Source organism: Camponotus vicinus, unplaced genomic scaffold, assembly GCF_025532165.1.
Source record: "Camponotus vicinus isolate PSW18456_S1 unplaced genomic scaffold, iyCamVici1.0 SCAF_10, whole genome shotgun sequence".
Classification (NCBI taxonomy): Eukaryota; Metazoa; Arthropoda; class Insecta; order Hymenoptera; family Formicidae; genus Camponotus; species Camponotus vicinus.
The window spans coordinates 3,318,504-3,346,192 of record NW_028141946.1 but is presented as its reverse complement, the minus strand read 5'-3'; the positions used below and the strand labels follow the sequence as shown (position 1 = coordinate 3,346,192).

Here is a 27,689-nt window from a genome sequence, read left to right as displayed (position 1 = left end):
GCTGTGTCTCCCAGAGGCCTTTCTTTTGCTCCGCTCTTCTACTAATGGCCACTCTTTGATGACAAATATCGGCCGAAAGAAAATATATAAATTACTTTGAGGAAGCTGCTCCCTGTTGGTGACGCCCACCGATGTGTCGCATATCAATAACACTCTCAAACCTCAAGAAGAATACCAACTTTTATTGAATACTTTTTCTTGATATCATTTATCTTAAGAAGCATTTTCACAGAGATGATTCAAATCTTTTTATGTATAAATTGATTTCAATATTTGAAAATTATATCATTTTTTATTAATAATTATTATATTGGAAATTATGACATTTTTTATTAATAAATTTAATTATTTATCAAGTGTAATAAAAAGAATTCGAAATTATATCTCTCGATGCAGCATAATTAATTTAATTAGCTTTTCAAAATTAAAAAACAGTTGTTGAGTGTACAAAACGTCCATATAGATAATGATATTGATGCGTGACAGGTAACGATGTATCAATCTATTTCATTCCGTGACGCTCTCAGTGATAATTACGTTCGAATCATCGTAATTTTTCGCAAGAACGAATTGCGCTCTTTTCTCGTCTCTCTCGTGATTGCACTTTATGACAGTGAAGTCAATGTATAGCTATACAAAGATTAACGTGTGTGTATATGTGTATATATATAAAACTATATTTTATATAATTCCATCTATGAAAAAAATTATTTTGGCTCATATATTTTTCCAATACCATTTTCGTAAAATTTTAAAGTAGACTCTCTTAATTTTAATTACTCTATAATTCAAGTAACAACGCACACAACAGTATATTCTACATATTTATATTGAATTATTTCTATATATATTGAATTCATTATTATACGCACGATAAGGTACGAATCGCAGGGTTAAATGATCGACATAATAAAAGGCTCCTCGTGATATTAGTAGTTTAATTAATAATTAATCTATAATTTAAGAAACACACATAGTATATAACATATTCCACATATACATGTATTTTTGTACATAAAATATTTCGGCAATAAATTAATAATAACACAGTATTCGGCCTTGGCGGCGTATAATATTCTATTGTTTACATTCCACGGCCTTACTTTTATTCGCGTGACGACACTCAAACAATAAAGTAGTGATATGAAACATCGCGTATATTGTCATGTTTCCTTCTGAAAGGACAAATATCTGGAAATTTCGCTATAATAAAATTCGCTATAATAATCGTGACAATTAATGATTAATTAACTTTCTATAAACGATATACAACCCCAAGATTGATTGATAAACATAATGAAAGGCCTCGTGATATATTAATCATTTATTAATAATTCATTTATAATCTAATAAATACTACGGTATATTCCGCGATATATACATATTATTGTATCTAAGATATTTCGATCATAAACACGTATTTAGCCTTGGTGATGGGTAGCGCTCTATTGTTTACATTCCGCGGCCTTACCTTTATTCGTGTGAAGACACTCGAGCAGTAAAGTAGTGATACGAGACGTTCCACATATTATCGTATTCCTTTATGAAACGACAAATATCGAGAAATCATGACAATTAACGATTAATTAATTTTCGATGAACATGTAACTGTACGATGAAATCTTTATCGAAGCACATATGTATTATTATCTACGCGATTATTTATTATTTCAAACACAAGTCAAAACACACACTATAAACATAAAAATTATAAACTATCATTTTATTGTGATCACGCGAAACAGCATATTGCTTCATGATAATCAAAATTAAATACGGGAGTGCCGTTTAAAGTATTGTGCGTTAAAGTGCGGGAGTGTCGTTCAAAGTGTCGCGCGATCAAGTGCACGATTTGTTTCCTGAAGACCCTGACAATCTAAGACAAGGAGGAGATCTAGGAGAAACATCGAGCTCCAGCAAAGCAATCCTGGGGTGAGTATTTATTATGGAAAGTTTTGTATATTATTTGTATTATATAAATTGCGTACGCATGTTAATTTGATTCGTTTATTTAAATAATTTAAATAAGAGAGAGTTAAAGGAAAATTTTTCTCAGAATTTATAAAATCTATCACATATTTATTATTATATGGATTGAATATAAAATTTACTGCGTTCACAATTAATAATAATACGCTTATGCTCCGGCAATAATAATTAAGCAACATAAGGAATTTTTTTCCTTCATTTATCTCTCATAGAAGTCAAAGATATTTTTAGCATTTTATATTTTGGCCAGATGTAGTCAAAATAAATAGTCAGGAAAGATAAATCCCATAGCACTGGCTCGAAAAATAATTTATTTAAATTACGAATCGACCAAAACTGGTCAGTGAATGTGAAAAATATCTAAAAGGAAAATGCATATGTTTTCACATATCTGTGCAATGGCACGTAATTTGAACGGTATATAAAATGAACGGATACGCGTAAATTAAACGAGTACGCATAAAATAAACGATAACGTGTAAAAATAAACAGAGACAAAAAAACAACTACCAGTGCATTCATAAATTAAATTCTGATTTGAATACATTCTCTAATCAAGTCAAATAATCCCGCTGGCTTAACCAGAATATTAAATAAAATTAGGTAACTCTCCCCTTTTATAAATATTTTATTTTACAATTATTCTCTATGATTTTTTTAACAATATGATTTTAAGATTACAAATGGTCATCAATAACTGGAAATTTTTATTTCAAAATTCCGTGATATACACACACGCACACATACACGATACGTTATACTTTGATAGATACAAAAACATCGGAGAGCCTTGATAAATTGTCCGTGAGAAAAAGCATCGAGCACTCGAGGTTCTTCGGTGGCGCGAGAAGGGTGCAAGGAGGAACAGAAATGAGAGAGAAAAAAGGGAGAAAGAGAAGATGCCGCGTGAATACAAGAGAAAGATAGAGAGAGAGAGAGAGAGAAGGGGAGGATAAGGCGTTAAGGACAGGATACGTCCCAGACTAGTTCCGGTATTGTTCGCACTAATAGCGCCAAGATACAACGGTACCCTCCTGGTGACCACCCGAGCCACCCCCAGCGGCAGATATGTTCGTTCGAATAAGCGACGGTCTGTACAAGCTTCGATTATCTCGATCTGGAGAGCGTCAATGTGGCGGAAACGAGAAACAGGAAGGGCCTGGCAGCTGCTGAACGGAAACGTCGACGTGGTCAAAGTGGCCGTCTAAGTGCTTAATGTATTTATATAACTCGCGCCGATCTATCAGTGAAATTTTCTCCGTTATGGTTTGACATCTAAGGGATGTTATCAGCGAAGCATAGCAGTACTTTTATAATAACAAAGATTTCTCGTATAATTTTCTATAAAAATAGTAATTGCAGATAAAGATAAAATATAACATTATTAGAATGTACCTATTATTAATTTTATAATTTATAATTTCCATAAAGAAGAATTTTTACTTTTTTCCTTACGGTTTAATTATCGTGCCTCAGTTTGCCATTTTCGTTACTAATTGTTTAATTTTTTTTTAATGAAAAATTATTAACGATGAAAAAGGAATGATATACATCGTAAATATGGATACAATTAAATATATTATCCTTCTGAAATAATCATCCGCGTATAAGTATTTTGTAGTTTTATCTCTCTGTCTCTCTCTATATGTATATAAAATATAAATAATATATTTATAAGGCATCTTTTGATAAAATTTAATGTGGAATATCTCCATTATTAAACTATTTAGAAACATTAGGAATATTAATCAAAATGAGAAAAAAATAAACTTTTCATTTGTCAAACATATGCATATAGCTCAAAAATATTTTTTGATAGCTCTAAAGAATCTTGCTTACTTATTTACTCGTTTTGTTGGCCGATGATATTGTACTAAAATCCTCAGACTATGATTCGCCTTTATCGATAAACCAGTTCGATCGTCGAAACAAGGAGATGTAGCGTGTGTCTACCTATCGCGGATATAACATTATCTTCGTCGATTAGATCGCAGCTGTACGAAGGCTGTATATAATTCCGAATAGGCAACGCAGAATGGGCAAACTTGGATATTAACGGGATACTATTACCTATTAATTCCCTCGAACTGTGCTATTATATTTGTATCTCATTGGGGATTGTACGGTTGGTATGCCAATAATGTGGTATGTGATGCATTTTTTTCTCTCATATACTTTTAAGAGTCGCATGGTATGTAAATTACGTTTTAACCACCTCGTGCATTTAATATTGCACCGTTTATTGAACAGTTCGCATGCAATTGCATGTGTATAATGTATATACATTATAAAATCCAACTTATTCTAAAAAGTTTACGCGTTAATAGCAATAATTAACTCATAAGAATAAAATATTTAATCAACACTTAAATAGATATCATTATTTTTTTCATTTAATCTTCTCTAATGAAGACATTAATTCCTCTTTGATGAAGACATTAATATCTTTGGATGTTGGTATAATAATCGCGTAAATGCAAAGAATAACAGTCATGTGGATTCTTTCGCGGACAGGAAGAGGGAATTTACGCGAGTCGTGAACAAAATGTACGGAAAACGTTTTTTTTCACGTGCTCAGATATAATTTCAATAAATCAGGAATAAGTGGTGCAGAGGGGAGAAAGGCCAAACGGATTCGGTGTTACTACGGCTGAGAAACGCAGTCGGCGATGTGTCGGATTAATTTATCGCCGTACATCGCGCAGCCGTACGTGCGGCTGGCGACATTTATTTTTACCGACTTTCACGCGGTACGATGCGGCGCGATTGGATGAGGCCTACGGGAATATTTCTTGATTTCGGAACGTAGTTCGGGTGTACGGTGTTCCTCGCAATATAATCGCGGTTTATGTCCCGGGCCAATTTTCACAGGTTGTCCGCCTTTATTCGTGTATTATTATCCCGAAAGTAATATTCCAAAAGACACATCGCCTCGCTAAGCGAATTCTCCCTCGCGAATCGGTTTATTTTCATTTAAATTACGTTCATGAATATAAATTTATTTACATTAGGTTTATCGCCTCGGACTTTCCATAACTATCTCCCGTTGGTGGTCAATAATCAAATTTTTTTTACTTGCCAAAAAGTATTTTGAGCAAAATTCAAATTAACAAGATATACAACATTAACTTGCAATGCTGAAAATAAAATTATGTTATTATATGTTGACATGTCAATTTACAATAATGTAATCACATTATTATCATACGCAAGAATTTATTATTAATAAATAACACACAGTACACATTTTTCTCTCTCTTTCTCTCTCTTATTAAATTACGTTATAACTTGATAATAAAAAAAATAATCGATTACAATAATTTTTTATCTTTCTTTGGTTACTTATTCTCAGATTATTTTCCAAGATTTCAAACGTAAGAGTCGATAGAGTCTTCGCCATTCTCAACGCTACGATAATAGGATGAAATCCTAATGATCTGAGCAAACGAGCAGATATTTACGGTCACTTCTCGCGAATGCGAAAACTTCGTTAAGTGTAGGATTACTGACTATCGGCGTCATTCGCGCTTAACGTTATGATCATGCATGTCATAATATACTTTCGCGAGTCGGCTGTATTAACGGAAGATGCGACTGCACTTGATATCAGGTATCTCCCGTTGGCTTTACGCACTTGACGCGTGTGTAATATATGTTGCGATGTTAGCATTTGTGTTAGCACTCTTCACACATATTAGTCTATTACTTTATCCATGCATATGCTGCATCAGGTACTCGAGAAAGAGACGAACATTTTCCAATAATATTTCAGTATCTCAATCCAAAGAATGAATTTGTTGACAATTACTAATAGTATTATCAAGTGTATTTTTTAAATATTTATTGTAATTTTTTTTATTTTATTATATCCTTTAAAAGATATAATTTCGTCATTCGTGAGTAAAAAAGATTATAAAAGGATAATATATTTCATTTGATCTCAGTAAAAAGTATACATGAATATAAACTTGCAAAAATAATCTATAGATCTATATAAAAGAAAAAATAATTTTGCAAGTTCTTACTTATTATTAATGTTACATTTATCTATTTCGCGTAGGTGAAAAAATTGAGAACAGTCTCTCAACAATATTGATGTTATATAGATAAAAACACAAAAAGTATCACATTAGAAAAGTCATGGAAATATATTACCCCCATTAGTCGCAATGCATAAATTCGATCGTAATATCAGGCTGCATGAATTAACGTTTATTGATCACGAGCATCGCGGGCATAACTTTCACTATTTTATTGCATATGGAAAAAGCTGAAAATATCTCGACGCGCAATATCGTAAGTCGAAGGAAAGATCGAGCTAAAGAGGAAATGAAGCGCGGCGGCGCGGAGGAAGAAGGGAAACGCGAATCGAGTAAAGAATGTTTACAACGTATCTCGCGGCAATAATGTAGCGTATGGTATAAGCTCATACGGGAGATATTTAGTCGGATATCGTGGCGCCACGCCACCCAGGGGACCCCCTCATTATTTGCTGCCAGGATGAGCCTTTATTAGCAGTTATCCCGTTCGGTCTCGAATCTATACGTTCACATATCCATAAATTCGCGTTTACGGTGACCGTATCTTATGCAAATGAGACGATTTAATCCGCCGGATATTTCAGGGCATTTTTAATAACCCTCCCCTCCCCACCCCTCTTCTCCCTACCTTTCCGACATCCCCCGTCTCTGTTGCCTCCTATCACCCTACGGGGTCCACCGATCGTTTCGTCGTACCTCGCGCGAGCGATCAATTAATGACGATTCATCGTCTTCGGCCTTTCAATCGCGCTTGGACCTGCTCTTCTGGCTTTCGTTCGCAGCTTAAATTTAAAAAGAAGAAATGTATATAAATGATGACTTTAATTAAGTCTCTGTTATTAATTTTCTATATTTCTCTCTTTCTTCTCATCATACTTTTATGTTTTTATAATATTGTATGATTCCCCACACATAAATAACGTAAATAACTTTGATGCCTAATCAATAATAATCTTTTTATTAAATATCATATTTGAAATTATGCAAAAATCACTACAAGATATAAAGTACAATTATACAATTATCGGCTAGAAAAAAATATTCATAACGTAAGAATATTACGTGGTCATCATGTCATATTTGTTGCTTGAGCTACCGAATATCCAATTGTAGATGGTATCAGCTTGTTGCAAAGCCCGCTGTAGAATCATTGTACGCGGCGAATCGGCCAGGGTAGAGAAGCAATTTCGCTCGATGTTTCAACCCGGTAAAGTGCGATAATAAGCCCGCGGGCAGTCGGTGAGAATCTGCAATTCGCTCCACTCAAATTGAATACTCCGGAATCTGGACTCCTCTGCCGTGGGTTAACCTAAGATCAGCGATCTGTGATATAAGCTGCGCTTTGCAACCGTTTGCGTTCGTCCACTTGATTCGAATGCGATTGTCGTCCGACCCTTACAAAGTTTTGTTACAAGTTAGTGAATAGTCTTTTCCAATTGAACGAAAGCTCACAACATTATTTCCGATTTTATCTTTCTATGCAGTCGTGTGAGTAGAATGGCTATTGATAGCACGATCTCATTCTTGAATGAATACTGGAGACCAGTTTTGCGGTCGCGAAACGGACCCTTCCCGTCAACCTTCGGGGCGACAGCTTGAAAAAGGTCGCCCAGGCGGTGCGGGCGTGTGGCTTTGACCGAAAATAATAAGTAAGCTTTTGAGCTTTGACCGCGACGTGCGCCTGTCGAGAGACAAAAGGCAAAGTAATCGTAGCTTGAAATTATAATATAAACCACCGTAGTCGGACGTTGCGTCCCTTCGTTCTGCCTCCACGGCCTCCGTTCTCGTCGTCCTACATGATTCGTAGTATAATAAGTAAGTCGCCGCGGGGGTAATTTGTAGTGTTTAAGAGCTCATCCAATTATCCGGGACAGAGCTTGTCTTCGTCGTTATCATTTGTTGACACGAAACGCGACTCTCAGATATATCCATCTAATATCGTGTAAACACAATAGACAATTCCATGTGATATTCGTGATAATTGGCAATAAAAAATCATTAAGTGTATATATCGATGAGAGCATTTATTCAAAAATTCTATAGACAGAAAGAAAATTTTGTTTATTAATATTTAATTATTTAAAAATAATAGATTTTTATATTTTACAAACTTCAAACGTTCGACTATTTTATACAAGTATTTAATTGTGTATAAAATAATTCCAAGAATATGGAAAATAAAATTTTCTATTTGTGGAATAGACAAACGCGCGAGACGCGCTGTGAGTTTTGTTTCAGTCACTCTGTCTCGATCACCTGGAACACTGAGAAAATGACGATAATACGACAGTTAGGTCGCATCTCACAGAGCCATCCGCGCGTACAGAATCATGTTTATCTTGTCGTCGCGCAACGCGCCGCTGTAATCATCGCCGACGTGAGACGTCTTAACCAGACTCGGTGTCAAAGTAACATATGTAAAATACCTATTTCCACGTACGTGCGCATACGCATTACGTGCAAAGGTGGAGGTATCACACGCTGCGCGAAAGCTCGTTTGCGTTAGCCCATGGACAGAGATGAGAGCGAGGGGGAGGCGGAGCGGAGGAGGACGGTTACTCAGGATATTACCTAAGACTGAAAAAATCCAGAACGAAAGCAGAGTGGACAGCCCGAGGGTGGAACAAAGAGTCCACCGGCGCCTCGTTACGTTCTACCTTAAACGATGAACCCGAAGGCGTCGCTCAACCACGCAATTAATGGTGAATATCATTACGAAATATGAAATAAAAATCCCCTTTCGCATTGTTATATCGTGAAATAAATCCGATAATAAGTGAACAACATTCGGTTGATATAAAACTATAATTTTAGAATTATTTTTTAATGTTATGTAAATTATTTTTAATATTATTTAATATCATTTATAATGAAATATTTTTTAAACTTAATATCTTTATCACGTTTGTAATATCGACACATTTAGCCGATGTTGAGACGATAAAATTTAATAATTAATATATCAAAGTACTAACTATCCGATATTCGTGCTGGCTTATAAAGTTTGTACATGATTGCCGAAGGGTGGCATCGAAAGTGTACGCGTATCTCGAAATTAGCTACCCTCTACACGCAGCCGTCCGCGGCGGTGCCCGTAAGATAACAGTCCTTTGAAGCTTTGATGCGGAAGGAGTGACCTCTGTTTCCTCCACCCGAAGGGAAAGGGCGGTCGTGGTAGCCGAGAAACGGCGGCGTATTTAGCGCGTGTGGATTTACCTATGTCAGTGTCCCGATACCAGTGTAGCCGAGAAGAAAGACAGAGTGAGAGAGAGGTGGAGGAGAGGAAGGCAGGAGATAGAGCGGAGAGTTAGAGAGAGGTCTGCACTGAAGCTGGAGCACAAATCAATTAGTGGGGGGCCTCGGGCTCTTTGGGCTGTGGAACCTACCCTTCCGCCGGCAACCCCCCATGTTGCCCTTCTTCCTTCCTCGCGTCGCCGCGAAGTTAGTCTCTCTCTCCCTCGCTCTTTGTCCGCGCTGCTTCTCGGCATCCAACTCCGTCTTCCTCCGTAGCCGTGGTAGCCGCACCGAATACAGATTGCGTTTCAATCTATACGCTAACGAGTGTTTAGTGTTTACCGAACCGCGAGCCGACCGCCTTTGCTTTGGCCACAATTTCCGCGTCCCTATGTACAATAAACGAGGAGACTGCGGCCGCAGTGCATCTCGCTGAAGCGCGGCGGCACCCCTGAATCATGTGCGTCTTTCGCTAAAGAGCGAAGCTACCGTACGGCATAATGTAATCATTCGATCGACTCATCCTATATCCGATTTTAAAAAAACGTCTCGATTTTGCACTTGTAAAGATTAAACAAAAAAATAGTATTGATTATTACGCTCTAATAACGGAGCCAATAATCGAACAAGTTTTAGGCCGAACGATCAAGGTAACAAATGGCGTATACCTAACGCTACTCTCGATTTACCGGTCGTTCGTTTTCCTATCTGAACGCATCCCGCACGTCCAGCATGTTTTATAAATTTCCGAAAGCGGTGATCGATAACATACGTCGCAGGAACGCGTATAGGCAAGTTAGATGAATGCGCGCCGCTCGCATTTAATTACAGGAGTATTTTATCGGTACAAAACCATTGGTCGTCCGTTCGTCCGTCCATCGTTCGGTCGGTCGGTCGGTCCGTTGGTCGGTCGGTTGGTTGGTCGGTCCGTACGTCCGGTATTTCGAGCGCAACAACATCGGTTGGATCCGATTGGCCGGTACTGGCCGCGCAGACCCGTACATTCAGCGGTCCTCCGAATATTTATGGGGGCCAAAGTCAAATTAGTGGCGTACCGCGTGCACCTTTTGATTAAGTATCTGTTAACTAAAGGTAATACTTAATAAAGTAACGCTGATTTAGTGCGGGGTAGGGAAGCGCGGCGTCGACCCATCGTTCGTTTTCCTATTCAAAATAAAAATGAGATATTTATGGGCCCATGGTGGGCCTCGTAAGCGCGAGCGAGCGAGTTCTCGGGTTGCGGCGATACGCCGATGGAGTTCGAAGGATTCGTTCCCTCGTATGGATGGAATGTGTATGCGTTGTGTACCTGTCGCGCGCAAAGTCCGCGGTCGTGTCGAGTGTGGGTCGCCTCTATTTCTTTCCTCTTCGATTTTCTTCTTTTCGTCTTTTGCATGCGTCTGTAACGATGTCACGATTATTCGCGGACACGATACGATACGCGCGCGGATAATTTGTATCCGATCAGCCTTTGGCCGCTATCATTGATAATATTTCACAGCTCATATTTAATACAAGATCCCTGTTTCTGTTAAAAGGATTCTGAAAATAATGATAATAGCAAGTATTTCGAAATTTCGATAAATTGAAATATTATTGGAAAGCTATATAATATCACAAATTGTATGAAATTTTGCGTGATAAAATTTATATAAATATCTTAAGATTTATATAAATATCTTAAGATATATATCTTAGGATCGATCTTTAATCAATGTGTCGATCTAATAAATTTGCGAAATATTGATAAATAATATCTATTTAAATGTATATTATATCTCGTCTCTGTTTATTTTTCGTTTATTTATGCTTAATCTTCGATGTAGAAATTATGATTAATACACTGTCATTTTCTTTTCAAGCAAACTTTCAGTCTTTGACTCCTCGTTTCGACAGTGAAGACTCAATTTGTCGTCATCTCGTGACTTAAAGTATTATCATATCCTTCGTGACATCATTTTCTGTCACGCTTCTTCCTTCCTCTATCCGGTGTTCTTTTTTTCAAGTTCACGCGACGCGAAAGCATTCTTGATAAATAAGCCCACCCTGTGTCAGTGTAGGATAAGGGACGAGCGAATAGCTTCGCGAGCAGGCGTCAGAATCAAGATTATGACAAGACGGCGCGTATAAATTTGAAATTTAAGAGAATTCTACCTTTACCACGTGACCGGTGTCCTCCGCGTCGAAACACCGGATCGACGTAAATCACAGTGATATGCGGGTTCGCCCAAAATTCCCGGCTAATCTCGAAATCAAACGACCAGAAAGGACATAAAAATGCTTTATCGCTGGTGACCGAAATGCACCAAACTCCCACTCCGCCTGGGCCACCCCTCACCTTTTGATCGTCCGCTTCAAGATCGTGTATCGTAGCATCATGATGCATCGTGGATCCTCTTGTGGAAGGAAGGAGCGTGTGTTTGTTATTCTATTTTTAAAATTTAGATCACATTGACTATATGAAACATCTGTTTTATAGCAGTAATATATAGAACAATTAATTATATTTATTGTGAGATATTAATATTTCTAATAGAAAAATGTATTTATTATTTATATTATAGAATTAACGATAATTAAATTAATGTTCTAATTATTATTATGCATCTGATGCTTTATTCTCAAATTAAAAATAACATCTCGCCTTCATATTTAAATCTGTTTTGGAGTCAAGATAATATTGATAATTTTCATAATCACGATTATTGTCGAACATATTTACTCAAAAGCAGAGAGGAGAAAGGTGAAAAATTTGTCGAATATATCTTTGAATTAGTGCGAAAGTATAAGATAGAATAAGCGTTACGCAGTATCAGTTGGATACTGAAGATGGGATTGTGTATCAAGTGAATCCTCTGTCTTGATATAGACCACCATGGGTGTGCTGGGTCCAACAAGTAGACCTTAAATCGTCTTCGCACCGGGAGGGCGACCGATACCCTCGATACCGCTTAAAATATCCACGACCTAAGATATCCCGATCGAGCGTGTACGCTATATCATTTTGTTGCATACAAAATCGATATCGCTTCGTCTTTAAATCATTTAAGAAAATACAAATAGTGTGTTACTACCAACTGGACTTCAGAAAATACGATCTTCTCACGAGAAGTAATTACAATCTAGATAAATGAAATAAGCGGGCAAAAATTTATCAAATTATCTAGATTTAAATACCAATAATATATTACTGTAATTATTAATTCTTATATCATGAAAAAGATAAATTATTAATAAAGAAATAATAAAACAGAAAAAGAATTTTACAAATAAATATGTTTAATGCAGATAGACTTTATATAACAGATTAAAGTAGCTCCTACAGCTACGGTTTTATCATATGGCTTACGCTTAAGGTGTATCTGACATTTAATGCACCTGCTTGTTTCGCGTCGATATTCGCGCATTCAATGCGCGTCCGGCTGGAGGAAGTAATTTGATCGTCGTATAGATATGGGTATGCGAGTCGGGTGTCGAAAAAAGTTATGACACTTTACGATCGGGCTCGATTTCTCGAAATAAGATTCTTCTTCGGCGCGTTATCCCGTTGCGCTGCACGATCGAAACCCGAATTCGATGGTGGACTTTGAAATCCGGGCTTCGAAGGAGGATACATGGATCAGGTGGCGTTCAGGAATGCGAAAGGCTTTGACGTGAAATATAAGGTAGTAGCGATCCGGACTCACTGACATCCCGGCAGAACAGGACTGTAAGCAACCTAGATCCTCATCGTCCTCCGTTCTGGGAATACATTCCGACCATCAGCGATCTTTAACTGTTAGAATCAGTTTCAAATATCCTGATGAACATGGAAAGATTTCGAAAGTGAGATTCGTTATACTTGCAAAAATTGGTCGAATGAAATTATGATGCGAATCTGTGATGCAATTAATTTATATTAAAACTTGATATTGTTGAATAGGTGCTAATTAAATAACGTATTTCGCAAACTCATAATTAATATGGAAATTATCATAATTAAATAAGTACAATATCAATGTTATTATCTTGTATGCAATTAAGATCTTCTTGATATAACTGCATTTTTTGACCACGGAAATGTCAAGTGTCAGAGAGATGCTACAGGTATTTAATTATTTTATACCGTGTAATTTTACGGTGTAATTTCTATAAATGTTTGCCTCACCTGTACACACCAGCGTCGTTTTCGAATAGCATGGTGAATGCAAAAAATACAGAGGCACGATATTTCTCCGAGGCGAACAGGCCCGCGAACGGAAAGCTTTTCATTCGTGAAAAGTGGAAAATTGCAGAAGCGGTATCGAACGACGGGTCCATCGTGCCGTGAATCGACAAATTGCTTTTCATTGCCGCGATGTAATCACGGATTCAGGTGTCGCCCTTATTACCGGCACGACCGGTGGATGGGTTCACGAGGGCGTAACTGGAAAGGGTAAAGGGGAAGGCCGCACAGTGGTACGCGGGGGAGTAACGCGCGGCAGCAACAAATTGAGGTTTTGAGGAGGAAAAAAAAGCACTTGCCGTCGTTTCGCTAAAGGGAAACCCATTGATTTCCCTCATTCAGCGCGGCGCGATAATTAAATGCATTTTATACAGTTCTTCGGCGCGGCCCGGCATAACGTCGAGTAATTAATAGACATTTAAACTTTTTAATAACGAACGCTTTTATGTGCGCAGCAACCGGGTTTCCTCGTAATTATGGCCGGTGAATGGATCTGTTACATTTGACTTTTAATGCCAGCGGATCAAGTGGTCGCGCGCGACGCATTCGCATTTCGCGACACTTATCAACGCGCGCTAATGACGAGGCAAATTTTCGTAGCACGAGTCCCCCGGAGCATACTTCTTTTTTCTATCACGCGTGCACTGTTAAGAAAACGAAGAATGAGTCAGAATCGCGCGATATCCTTATGTAATCATCGGCTCTAATGATGTATCCCTTCAATGTATAGTTTCAGAATGAGTAAACGCGGAAGCAATTATCAAATGATGATTAATCATACATCAGTATATGAATAGCACATACTGATGCTGTATTTAATTACTTCTTCAGAGATGTATATATGGACTTTATTTTGCATTATTTAATGCCTACATAAAAATCAAAAAATTTCCCTTTATTTCTATTATTTACAAAAAGAATAAAATTGGATTGTTTTATCACATTTCGAATACAAGGTCTTATTATTTTTCAAAATTTTTAGGAAAGGGTTAATAAAATAATAAAAATAGAAAATATAAAGAGAAAGAGAGGATAATTTTTTTTTAATTTCTTATGATGACGACCATTTCGGGATAATTCAAAATTCTCCAGTCGGCAAATCTACACGTCCAAAACGAATTCTTGTATCCACATACCAGTGCGTGTACATAGCGTGCACCCATACGCACGACCAATAACATATATCTCGAGTGTGCACCGTCCAAGAAGCAGAAACTCCAGAAGTGTCACCGAGAGCGAACTTAGGTCGCTCGACCTGGGGGTTCGAGAACGATACCGCTTACACATTGTTGACCCGTGGCTAATATATCGTCTCCTCCACAAGGCAAGAGGTTCTCAGTCCCTTTTATCGAGCCATCGATGCCATATATCTTGATTCGAAATCCAAGACACGATCTTGAAACCGTGATATGAATATGGCGTGAAATCTCTCTATACGTGTCCGATGATTTTTAATCTTAGAATCGAATTGGTTTTTTGGAATCAAGTTTACGTTTATTTCCGAGTCTATATCGTTGTATACATGCCAAATAAAATAATTGTTAATATAATCATAGTAATTAATATTTATATGTGGTTTTTTTATATCAACACTGTTAAGAAAAATATATAATGAATATAATAATGATATATTATTAATATTATGTTTAATAACTTTAATATCGTAATATATTTCATTATAAAGAAAGAGTGGATTATATATTTTACAAAATTAAATATTTATTACAAAATAAAATGCAGAAAACCTTAGTATTATTACATTACTATATTAAGCATAATTCACATAATAAATCAATAATATTTATTAATTGCTGTTGTAATCAATAACTTATTGGTCCATGAGATTAATTTTGAAAATTCATGTAACAATGTAGAAAATCTTCAAATGCCTATGCCACAGAAGTGTTCAGCTGCTGGCAAATGGCAGCTTTGCAGACTTACGAGTTCTCTTGGCGAGAATTCGCGGGGAAAGTTGCGCGCAATTGGCTGATCATTAAATTGAGAACCAATATTGGCAAGGTTCTGCCGCGCAGCTGCCAAGAACATAAACATACGAGACTCGTATATCCGGTCGAAGGACCCACCGATGGTACATGCATACGTACATGGGTGTATTATATATACATACACAGCGGACGCACAGTGTAAGAGCGGGACGTGGCCGTACGCGCGGTGCAAAGCACTAATTTGTAACCAAGTTGTCGCCCTGGTTTGACACTGCAGTAAATACGAGGGTGATAGCGTTGTATATCACTGGTCTCCACCAACACTACCGTCTACCACCGTAGCGCAACGCCGAATACTGCATGGTCGTAAGATTCGCATGGCCGACACACCAATCAGCTTGTTGTGTCGCCCAATATCTTCTCTGCATTTGCGAATATTTTTTATTATTTTTTAACGCACCTATAGGTGTGTTAAAAAATAATAAAAATCGGACAACTGTCGTTTGCTCAAACGCGCGATTGAATTTGAGAAAGTTATTTAGTTCATGTTAATGATTTCGATATTTTGGAACAAGGAGCACTTGGTGAATTGAAAATTACAGAATAAATTTTATACGATATTTATATGATAGAGAGATGTTTACTTTCTCTTATTCTTGAATGACATTTTCCCTTGTGCGTCTGTGTATTCTCGTGTATTATTGAAATTCAATTATATTTCAATTGTATTAAAATAACTACATTGAGTTAAAATTTAACAATAACATGAACGAATTTTATGGATTGATGTATTTTTCTCAGTTATATCTGATAAAAGTTAATAATAATATAAGATAAATTTAAATTGTAATAAATGCCAAATTAGTTTTAGATTTTGATTTATAAATTAATCTGTACAATTCGTTATATGAAACAAATCTGACAGATGAAAATTTTTAGAATAAAATAAGGAAGTTATTATGTGCTTATAAGAAAAACTTTATTTTTGCAAATTAAAAAATTATCTCGTAGATTTTATTGTTTTATCTTATATATTTTATCGACAACTTTCAATTCAATTTGCAAATAAAACTGCTATGAAAATAGATAAATTAATAAACGTTGCAGTCTCGATTGCTTAATAACCACGTCCATAATCGTGACAAAAGCAAACGTCGATAATGCGTTGACAATAATGCCGATTCGACCTTAACTTTAATGCAATGATTTCTCGTATCGAAGACTCGGAATGCCATAACTGAGAAGAAGAGTTCTCCGACAATTAACTATCCGCTCCAGGCTCGTATATCACCGTCGACATGACCGAGATAGCGAGTCTCTTCGAAAGTCAGCGATTTAACGTCCGCGATCGTTAATCGCGCGTAGTAATGGTCGTCGGCGCGCGTCAATTGCCTCGTATAAATATATCCAATCGCTGATTCGATCTCTCGTATATGGCTCGTAACACTGAATCGATCGGCTTAATGCCTGATGCCTCTCGTTTATCTCTCATATAATTATTTTCTCGAATCTCGTATGCGTCTTATGACTGTATCATATCGCAGTATTCAGAGGGTAAAAAATGAACGTAGATAAATTTAAATATTTACTTGTACTATATTAGTAGTATTATAAATGTATGTCTGATGTAAATACTTTTTTCAGAAAATGTCATAATTTCCTACGATCGCAATTAAAAGCTATACGCGCAAGTAGGATTTATACAAATCTTTGAAGTGCCATGTTCACGCAAGAAAATTATGCTTACGAGCAACAAAGAAAAATTTCTCGGAAATAAGCAAGGAGAGAGAGAGGGGAGAGGGAGGAACAGCGAGAGGCAGCATTATGTATCGCGCTGAGGAACTCTCCTTAAAGAGTCGTGTAATTGATTTTCAGGGTAGATTTAAGACGCGGGTGGGGAATGTATCAGAAAAGCTGCGGGCGGATCGTGAGCCACGCTCGTTGCCTCCCTCGCCGATTAAAAATGTATCCGACAATAGAGGCTTTACGTCAAACGTCCGAGGCAGGAATTTTCCTCATTCGCTTTCCTCACGAGGAGCGAGGCGAGCGGTTAGTAACCGAGTTCGACGAGGAGCGCGGGATTCGCGGGGGAAGGAGGTTAGGTGGATAGAAATTCGTTATTAAAATTAATTATTCAGATCGGTAAAATGGCGATATAAGGCGCACCGACGGTGGCGGCCGTTTCGACGAAATGAATCGTAAATTGGACCTGGTGCAGATCCAACCCCCGTAAGCGCATCCCCCATCCCTTCTCCCCTATTAAACCCACCATCACCATGGGAGCCTAGCCCTAACCCTTTGCTTTTACTTATTAACCACCCTGATTTATACGCGATTGTGCGTGAGCGAACTTTTTTCATTTTGTCCTTCTCCTCTTCTTTTTTCCTGCCTTTAAGTGCTCGGCGTCTTACGTTACTTATTCTTTAGCGTTTATCTTACCGGTTTATTGATATACCACTTGATAGCGATGATGGAAATAAGTCAATTCTCGAAGTAAAATATAATTTGGCAATTTTGGAACTCTTTGTCATTAAATGTCGAATTCGTTAAGATACATCAAAGCTTTAAGTTTATTAAACTTTCGGAAGTCTCTCGCGAATCAGTCCGATTGAAAATCCAAAGAATGTCTTAGTCTCGGATCTTTAATGCTCCTTATCTTCTCTTACTTCACAGCGGTTCTCAGCTACGCTTCTGTAGCTTCCGCGTGAGCGGCTCCTGATTAACTCGTACAATCCCTCCTCTCTTCTCCGACTCCCGCGAATCTCTGATTTGCATGAGCAAGGAATTCCTTCGGTTTAAACCCCCGAAGCTCCCTCTGTCTACCTCTATCTATCTTCCTCCGTTTCTCATGCCATGTACATTCTCGCATCCTCGTTGGATCCTCTCGCAGCCGCTCCTCACGATCCTTCTCCACGCTCCTGGATACGAGCTCCGACTCGGCTCGTTCAGCCACCGGCGATTCGGGCAAGCCCTATCGAGAGCGCATTTTAATGCGAGTCTAATTTTCGATTTAATTTCGGTAAAAATGATCCAGGCTCTTGGCCGATCCCGCGGCGGGAGAAGGCGGAGGAGACCGATTCGCCCCGCTTCAACCCCCTGAGTAGCCCCCGCTCCCGTCATTTCTCTTTACCCTTCTCAGCCATCCTCTCTCATCTTTCTCTCCGTCTCTCTTCGTTGCCGACGAAAGTTCTCCCCGCAAAAACCCATTTGCATAACGTTTCCGTCGCCTTCCCGGGATGAAAACGAGCGGACGCCCTCCGGCTGTGTGTGCATATACATATCCGTATCTTTAGGTGTACACAGGTAGCCATCAAGGTGTGTGCGCAACCGTATATATAATAAGTGACGCGACTGTTGCTCCGATGCAATGAAACACATAGTCAACGTGGAATGTATCATGGTCATCTCACGCGACGCTTAAAAATTTTGATCGTACGATTATTATATTATTCTCAGGAGAGAGAAATATACTTTCTGTAACTTAAACAATAGCAATAATAAACGAGACGATGCGTATATATGTATATCTCATTATTGTACGTTAATGTTAAGCCGCATTATATATAAACGTAATTATGAGGATAATTATAAATTTTCTCATTTGCGTGGAATAAATTAAAATAACGTTAATGCGGGTGGCCCTTCAGCAATGAGAGTGCGTCTTAGTTAAGACGGTTATTTTCAGATTAAGATTTGTTCTTAATGCAAATGAAGATATGGACGAGTAAATACTGCTTTAGTGGAGAACCGCTGTCTGGATGAGGGAAGAAAGAATGGACTTAAAACACAGGGAGAGAAAGCGAATAAAATTTTATATCTTATATAAAAGACGAAAGGGTTCTCGCTGAACACGGCGCAATTTGTAGCCAATATTATTTTATCGTGGTACATTTTTTAATTACTTCGCTCCGACGTGCTCAACCTTTCTACACCATCGACTCGGCAATCCGGTGTCTTATTAAACAATGGCGGATGGCATCCAAATACCTCGGAGAATCGTATTTTACACTTTCCACACAGTCATATCTTACTTTTCGCACTTTATACGACAACTTTGTTTCATTGCGAATAAATCTTCATTTACTCAATTAACTTTTATTTAGTTTACTACCGAAGTGAGATGAGGATCTCTGCAATTTAGAATATATTCATGTAAGTTTTCCAAATTAAAAATATAAACTTTTCTTTTGAGATACTGCTTATTACAAAATTTTAGAAATTGAAAATGCTTACTTGCAAAATCAAACGTTGAGAAGAGATTAGTCTCAAAAATAATAAGAATTAGCAAATGGAAAATCTGCTTAATGTAGAACTGGAACTTATATTATTCTGAATACATCATGCAAACAAATGTCTGATCATGAAGAAAAAGAAAAAAAAACACAAGAAAACTGGCGCGCCATGTTTTAAAACCTAAGGATAAGATTTTAGTTCAATATTGAGGCAAATAATTTATTAACTCTATATTTTTTAATAAACTTGTTTTTCTATCTTGCTCTATTCAATTTCTTTCAGTAGTTAATATTTCATTCTCTCATTTCACTGCTTCATTTTTTCGCTTTATTAGTTCCTGCGAATTACCGCAGGCCAAAGAAATCAAGAAAAAGCGAAATAGCGATGAAATCCGGTGCCAGGGTGTGCGCGTCGAAGCGAACCGATGAAATTCAGACGAGGGATAATTTTTTAACGTTATTACCCGTCGGGGTACGCGAATCGGTTCGCCACCGCCCTGTCGACGCCTTCGTCTCTGTAGCCACCCACCCTTCGTTGATTGGCAATTTCGCGTCTTGAATTTTTATCCAGCTCAACGGCACGAAGGGGGTGGAAGAGAGGTTCCGCGCGCGCGGCGCCGACAACCCCTTCGTTTTTAAATTATCCGCGAGATTAATCAAGGCGTCATTTTTCACGTCCAATTTGCAATAGAAGAGAAGGCGCAGCGGAGGGACGACGAGAGAGTCGCCACGCAGAAAAGCAAACCTTATTCTTAATTGATATATTCTGAATTAATTAATCCTTCCGCTGGGACGGTCCAGTGTCGGCCAGCGAGTGCAACTGGATAAAAGGGGGATGACTAGTCGGATCCCCTTTACTTAATTAGTGCCAGCCGTAAATTTCTTTCATTGGACACTTTTTTCTTCGATTATTAGCGCATACATCTTCCGACAACCCTTTATTGGCTTGGCAACCCTTCCGTTGCGGATGGCCGACATCTGCCGACCGACGTTAAGAATATCGAAAACAGTCGAAAGATTCGGAAGCTGTGTTATAAAAAAAATACATACACATATCATTGTGTCATGTATTTTGTCAAGAATTTTTATCGCATGAGTTTGTGCGATATAAAATAGCGGAGGATCAAAAATTAAACAGAACCATTTGCTTATATAATAAAGCAAAATTAATTAACATATGTAACGTACTTTTCATCAAGAATTATGCAATTATTATAAGCTAATAGTATGACTCTCAACTATAAATATATCGCACGATCTTGTGATAAAAAGAGTGACTTTAGCGCAGTGTCCCGTGGGAAAGCGTGCCTTTCGCGATGTTAGAGACAAAAGAAAGCAAATGGACGTGAAAAAAGAAAACAGCCTTATGGGATGAGAGAAAGGACAAAATCGAATGAAAGAGGGACGTGGTGATCGGCCGATGAGGGAACGGGAAACATCGATGTAAAAAGCTTGGCGACAAACGCGGTTGCCGCAGCCACCAAGGAGAGATCGTCTTTGTCGGCAATCTTGCTAATTAGTTTAGTAACTTATCGACTCTTCTCCGCACGTTCACTACCACGAAATCGCACACGACCGATGAAACTTAACATTGACGGGTTACCATATGGTCGAGATATAATTCAGATATACCCTTGAAATTAATCCGATTCCCCTGCATAAAACAAAAAGAAAAGTAAGATAAAGAACGCGCTAGAAAACGAGGAGAGAATGATTGGAACGTGAAATATAAACGGAGCAAAATAGTTAATTTCACGAAAACTAATCGATAATAAAATACAAATTAAGCTTCTACTACTTTTCGAGGAAAGATCATGTTGTACTAATTCTATTAATTGACGCAAGATCAAGCTGATGGATTTATATCAATTAATTTTTCATTATTTATACCAAGAATATATTATTAGAGAATCACAAATTAATATTTCTATAAAAGCAATTCTGTTTACATTACAATTGTTATTACAATTACTATTTTAACAAATCTAAAAAAGGTCATTTTTTGCGATTTGGAAAATAACAATCGACTTTAAAGACGTTATATGTTGCTATATTCTTCTTAAACATTTACCGCTAATAGTGGGTGAAAGTTATTTTCTAAATAACGGTGGAATCCAGAAGATGGCAAGTGCCACGTCACAGAAGCTGTGTTAATTGTCCTTATTGCCCTGTCTGCCTTTGACATATTAGTGTATAGGCGGAGGCGTCGGCGATACTGAACGTCGACACGGTGGATAAACCGGAAACGGCAAATGCACGCGACACACGGCAACATATCGGAAACGGCGATGCGGCGCAACTTGTTGTGAGCATCTACCTATTTCATGATGTTTCCAAGCCTTTAGGCAAAGTTTCGCTCCCTGATATTCGACACTGTCAGTGATCCTCAATATACATTATCGATTTATTTATATATATATTTGAATATTGAAAAAGGAAATTTATACTACAGATTATAATATACACAGTAAGCTCCACTTTATATTGCCGATAATTATACAAAATAATAAATGAATAATTGATAAGCTAATATTAATCGACATATTAACACTTTAACTATTTTCGTTCAATTAATCTTATAGCATTATGAGATATTAAAAGTATCAGAAAACATGTCGAACAAAATTTCAGAAATTAATTATATAAGACCATATATTATCGCATCTGAGGACTTTGAAAACAAGTATAGTCAATATGATTGTCAAAAGACAAAGCAAATTTAATAATTGGAGGTCGTCATATCGAGCTTTCGAGACGGACCGATGAGAACCACTCCGGATCCGGTAACGAACGGGAAGTAGCGTCGGTGCGTTGACAATAGTAATTATTGTTGATGCTGAAATTTCAATTTTGCAATTGATGCAACGTCTAGAAAGCATCGGTGCGCCTGTGTATACAAGGACGCGGGCTCATATAAAGCCCGCGCGTGTACGTGTGTATACACACACACGTGACCACAGAGAGGCAAGCGGTAGACTGCGGAGACGCGAGCCAGCCAGAAACCATCATAAAGGTTCGGTTCTCCCTTTGATACGCGTACGGTAACGTATTTAGTTAGACATATCATTCGGTTTCCATCTATTGTACTCCCGGCGAACAAACTTCCTATTTGTTTGAACGTTGTAGCCCACACACACCCCTCTACCCATCCGATTTTACCACCCGCGTCCCACGTGGCCAAGGAATGAGGCGTGCGTGCCACTTATCAAGGAATAAGCTCGCTATTGTAATTACCTGCAAATGACGTTTTGCCTCGCGGTGAAGTTGCAAACGAAAATTGGTCCTTTTGCTCGGATTCGCTCAAAAGTAATAATCAAGATTGACCATCTGATGTGTTCTCATTATTTTCTGATTTTTTTTATTTATTTTCTGCAAAGTATACAGAATCGAGTACTTATATTTTTATATATTTTTTAAAATATTTCAATGAAACTATTTTTTAATAAAACTACCAATTCTAATTCTCTCGTAGAATTGACTTAAACTATTTATATCGCACTTTGTTGAAAAATTTATATTAAAATCTTCCATCAAGACATTTGATTTTAGACAGTTGACTAAAATTTATCTCTTAGCTTAGTCAGACTGATGGTTGAAGTCTGGTCACTTCAAGAATTAGCCACTTCTTGTTCATCTTTGCTCGATCTGCGGAATCGGGAGCACTTAAGTTTACTTAATTATTGCGTAAACAATTAAGAAGGACTCGCTCGCGTCGGACATCTAAGTGATGGTTAAGTCTGAGGGATTCCCGAGACGGTTTTATATATATCCGCGGGGTTCTTAATAGCAAAGACGACCCGACTAACGACCGACAGCGGCATACCGAGTCCTTCGGACTTGCGGGCTACGTGCCTCAATAGATTCATCGAATACTATCGAAGGAATTTCGCAAACAATCCCGACCAATCGACACACAATCTTGGGAACCACTCCGCGGACTGCCTCTCGAAATGTACGCAGTATCGTTGGATTATATATTGTGATATCGGTTCACCAACTATCTGACAGTCAAAATAATGATATCAGCAGAGCTATTCTATAACTTTTAAAATGCATGCGTAATAGTTATATAATTAATATAATATTTCGTAAATTAAATTACAGAAAAAATCTGCTGAAATTTTATCATTCGATTATTCGCCTAAGTTATTAAATCAAATTTATATTAATCAAAATTTTTTTATTCATACTTATATGAATAACTTCATACTTATATATTTTTAATGATCAAATATTCTATAATATTTTATATTAAAACAAAAAAAATAAGCATAGGATATATATGTGTATTTTTAAAAAATGCTCTGCACGTGTATATATTAATTTTTATTAATCTTTCAACTTATATTTTATCTCCGTTTATAATGACCTTTACATTTTTCGATCGGTTAGTTTTGTTTGCCATGGCAGTGTCAAATCATTAATATGAATGCAATTTTCAGGTCGACCAAATCGAAGAATCGAATCCGATGCCCTTGCGAATAGTGACCGGTGTGAGAAACGCGTCGGTCGGCCTTAAATCAAGGAGGCCCTAATTCCAGCAAGAAATCGTCGCGGGGCGTTGTTCCCAGGATCAGCTGGCCGGCTGACGGCATTTCTCAGACATACCCATCGTACCTCATCGACCGGTTTCGACTGGTAACAAGATAGGCTCTTTCCTGATGATCTCTGGCGAACCTCAATACATACCTCTACGATTTGCTGCAATTTTGTGAACTGTCGTGCCGCAATTGACGATTTATGAGGATTAATACTTGAATGGATAATTGTAAGTCTGACCAAATTGATATATCGTCAGAAAGATTATTTTATATGACATTTCATTCATTAATTTAATTTAATTAGCATCTAACAATTTCTATCAATCAATTTAATCTTTTAAAATATAAACGAATAATATATTACACGTAAAGTAGGATGGATAACTCTCAAAAGGATATTTTTTTAAAGAGTCAAAACCGATTTAAAGAAATCTATCACAGATAAATCCCGGATCTCAAGCATATGGTATACGCCTCGTTGGGGAAATAATTAGCGCGATTTAATGACATTAAAGAAAAGTCGAGATTCAAGGACACAGATGCGGCTCAATCAATGCCGCATACTCGGAGCCGCACGCTCGACCTAGCCAAGGACGCAGCCAACAGTCACTTGCATTCTACATGTTCTTGTCTTATCTGCTGGTATAATGCAGGTGATCCCCTCTGCTCAGGTGAGCGCGACTCAGGAAGGGTGACACTGAACCGACGACATTTTCTGGATGCGCACGCGGTGACACTCCCGGCTGTCAAGCTCTGCAGGAACTCGGGATACGCGAACACGAGCGGAAAACTTGATCGTAAAATCCAGTAGCGCGGAAAAAGAGAGAACGCTAAATTGTGTGTGCAATATCAAAACTTTTGTGATGTTTCTTTAGAATTTTGCAATTTTTTTCATACTCTATGAACGAAACTTTTTTTACAATATTAGAAAACTTATCGTGGAAACGACTGTTTATGTTGTACGAAATTATCACGAATCTGCAAAATTATGAGAAACATAGAAATGCAATTATTTCTTGTTTATCGATTTTCTCTCTCTCTCTCTCTCTCTCTCTCTCTCTCTTCGAGGATTTGATTATTTCAGTTTCATTTCTGCGCTACTGTCACCAAGACGAGCATCAAGACTATTCCCCGCCGATTTCTCGCGAAGATATCGTCTGCGCGATATCAAACCTGCGCTGTTCGTACCGAATGTTCGCGGAATCCGTTTTCCTGACGGATTAATCCGCTCTTCGGGCGCCGAATCCATTTGAGAGTATCCTCGCGGCGTAAGTAGGACGCGGCTTAAACCCTTCTTTCTGTTTCCTCCATTCGACCTATTGTCGCAGAGCTAAGCACAGATTTATTATCGCGTTGAAACCTACTTCTCCCCCTCCTTCTCCTCCTCGTCGTCGTAGGTACCATCCTTCGCTGTTTCCTCCTCTTCCAACAGCACTCCTTGCTAACCGGTCTTAGTCTCGTAAGAGAAATACATTCATCGAGTATTCTATTAAGAATCTGCACTCCTGCGGATGAACGAGCGAAATAAGGTTCTTCCAACGTCTCCAGTTTCCTTTTCTCTACCTTTCCTTTCCTCTTTCGTATCCTCGCCCTGGCCGCCCAATTCTCTCCTCTCTCGTTCTTCTTCCATTAGTCGAATGATTTCAATCCCTTGCCTTTTACGATGTCTTACCTCGTTTAGATCACATGGTCGAAAAAGCCAGATTATTTCCTTTTGCGATAGAAAATTCTGCGTCACGTGATGATAAGATTTATTAGATAATTTTCACAGGCGCAGTTTGCTTTATGTATATATTTTCTTCAATGATATGAGGTTTTGTGCGATAGACTGAAGAAAATTCAATAACTAAGAAAAGATAATTAGCCATGTACCTTCATCATGTATACGGCATCTGCGATATTATCGGACATCAGATCGCTATAAATGAACGATATTATCGGCAACGTTCAATCGAGTTGCGAGCGTCGCAAATCACGTATATCTCGATCTTTATGAAGACTACGTTGCAAAAAATTAATTACTCTCGACTTTTACCGATCACGTCGTCGTCGCGCGCTCATCATTAATCTCAGGAAATCCCAAATTCAGCCGCGTCAGCGTGCCAAACTCACGTCGAACACCCGGTGCACGCTACCGGATAATGATACGAGACGTGTAGCACGCGCTGCAACACATCTAGAGAGTGTCTTGCGCAGGAGGGTTTCTCGTCTCTTTCTCTCTACGCACGTTCTCTTTTTCTCTCTTTTCGTTTCTCGGTCCCAAAAGAGTACAAGATGCAGCTGTTCTTCGCCACGGTTCGATTCAAACTAGTCGAGGAAACGATAATTAGCTCATTTCAATAATTGACAGACCGCGATTATGTTAAGCCTGACACATCTGGCATGAGCCGAGACGTTCTCCATCCGCATCAATGACCATCAAGGTTCTATCAAGGTCTTTACAATAATAAAACGCACACCTAAACGCATGCTTATTTCATATTCGAATTGACGTCATCGACGACAACCGGAATAATTCCATTGTTTTCTCTCGTGTTCGCGTAGCATCATTCTCGGTGCTCAGATGTACATCCGAGCCTAAGTCCTCTTAGTGGCGATGTAATCGAGACACGTTGCATCTTCTCGCGGCCTTTCTAATACTGTTTTCGCGCGTAACGACCGCGTACGCTATCGCTCGCAATTATTGCAGTTTACGCGGGCACGAAAGGCGCGGCAATAAAATCCCCTTCGCGAATTGCGAGCGAGCAGAAGGATGAAGAAGAAGGTGGATGGCGGAGAAGGGTAGCCGTAGGCGAAGATGACGGCGTGGAGAAAAGAAATCGCGTACGATGCTCTTGAGAACGGCTCGACTTGGTTCGCCTCACCTAGCGCCTTCTTCTTGCTCGTGTTTTTCCCTCTTCCGCGGCCGGCCAGGCAAATTGCACCAGCCGCGTAGGGAAAGAAAGAGAGAGAGAAACGGAGAAAGAGAAAGAGAGAGATGTCTGAAATTGAATATTACCCGCGCCGAACGACTGCGCGCACTGAAGAGGTACGATAGTGACAACGAAGAACGGTCGAAAGATCTTTTATGCACTCCTGATGACTATGGTAGATGATAGCCGGCTCTAGACACGCGACGAGTAATTGGTTGGCGATTCCAATCTATTCCGCGCTCTGAATATATCTCAAGAAAAATGCACTGAGGTACAAGAAAATAAGGTATGCAGATAATGTGGAATAGGGAGATAATTGTACTGCTCTAGTTTAATATAGAATAGCTAGATATATATTTGTCAAGTAATATTTCAATTATAAAACAAAGATATCCTTTTGTAAAGAAATACGTAACATATCCATATATTATCATTCTTATTATAATTATAGATTTTTACGACTCCAATATATGATTTAAGAATTATTTGATCTAGCTATAAATTTAATGCTAACGTGAGCAAATAAGCACAAAGAGAACACGGGATCTAGATATTTATTTTGATAAACAAAGTTCTAAAACACAGGTCCCA

At 38.1% G+C, this 27,689-nt stretch overlaps 2 long non-coding RNA genes across 3 annotated transcripts in view; one reads left to right on the top strand and one right to left on the bottom strand.

Moving 5' to 3' along the window:
• Positions 1-27,689, bottom strand: part of LOC145960609 (uncharacterized) — a 546,781-nt gene that overhangs the window by 318,896 nt on the left and 200,196 nt on the right. The window lies entirely within an intron of this gene.
• On the top strand, positions 1,768-25,897 carry LOC145960613 (uncharacterized). Its single transcript, XR_014435429.1, has 3 exons — positions 1,768-1,932; positions 24,088-24,413; positions 24,628-25,897. It is a non-coding gene; the product is annotated as an uncharacterized LOC145960613 (long non-coding RNA).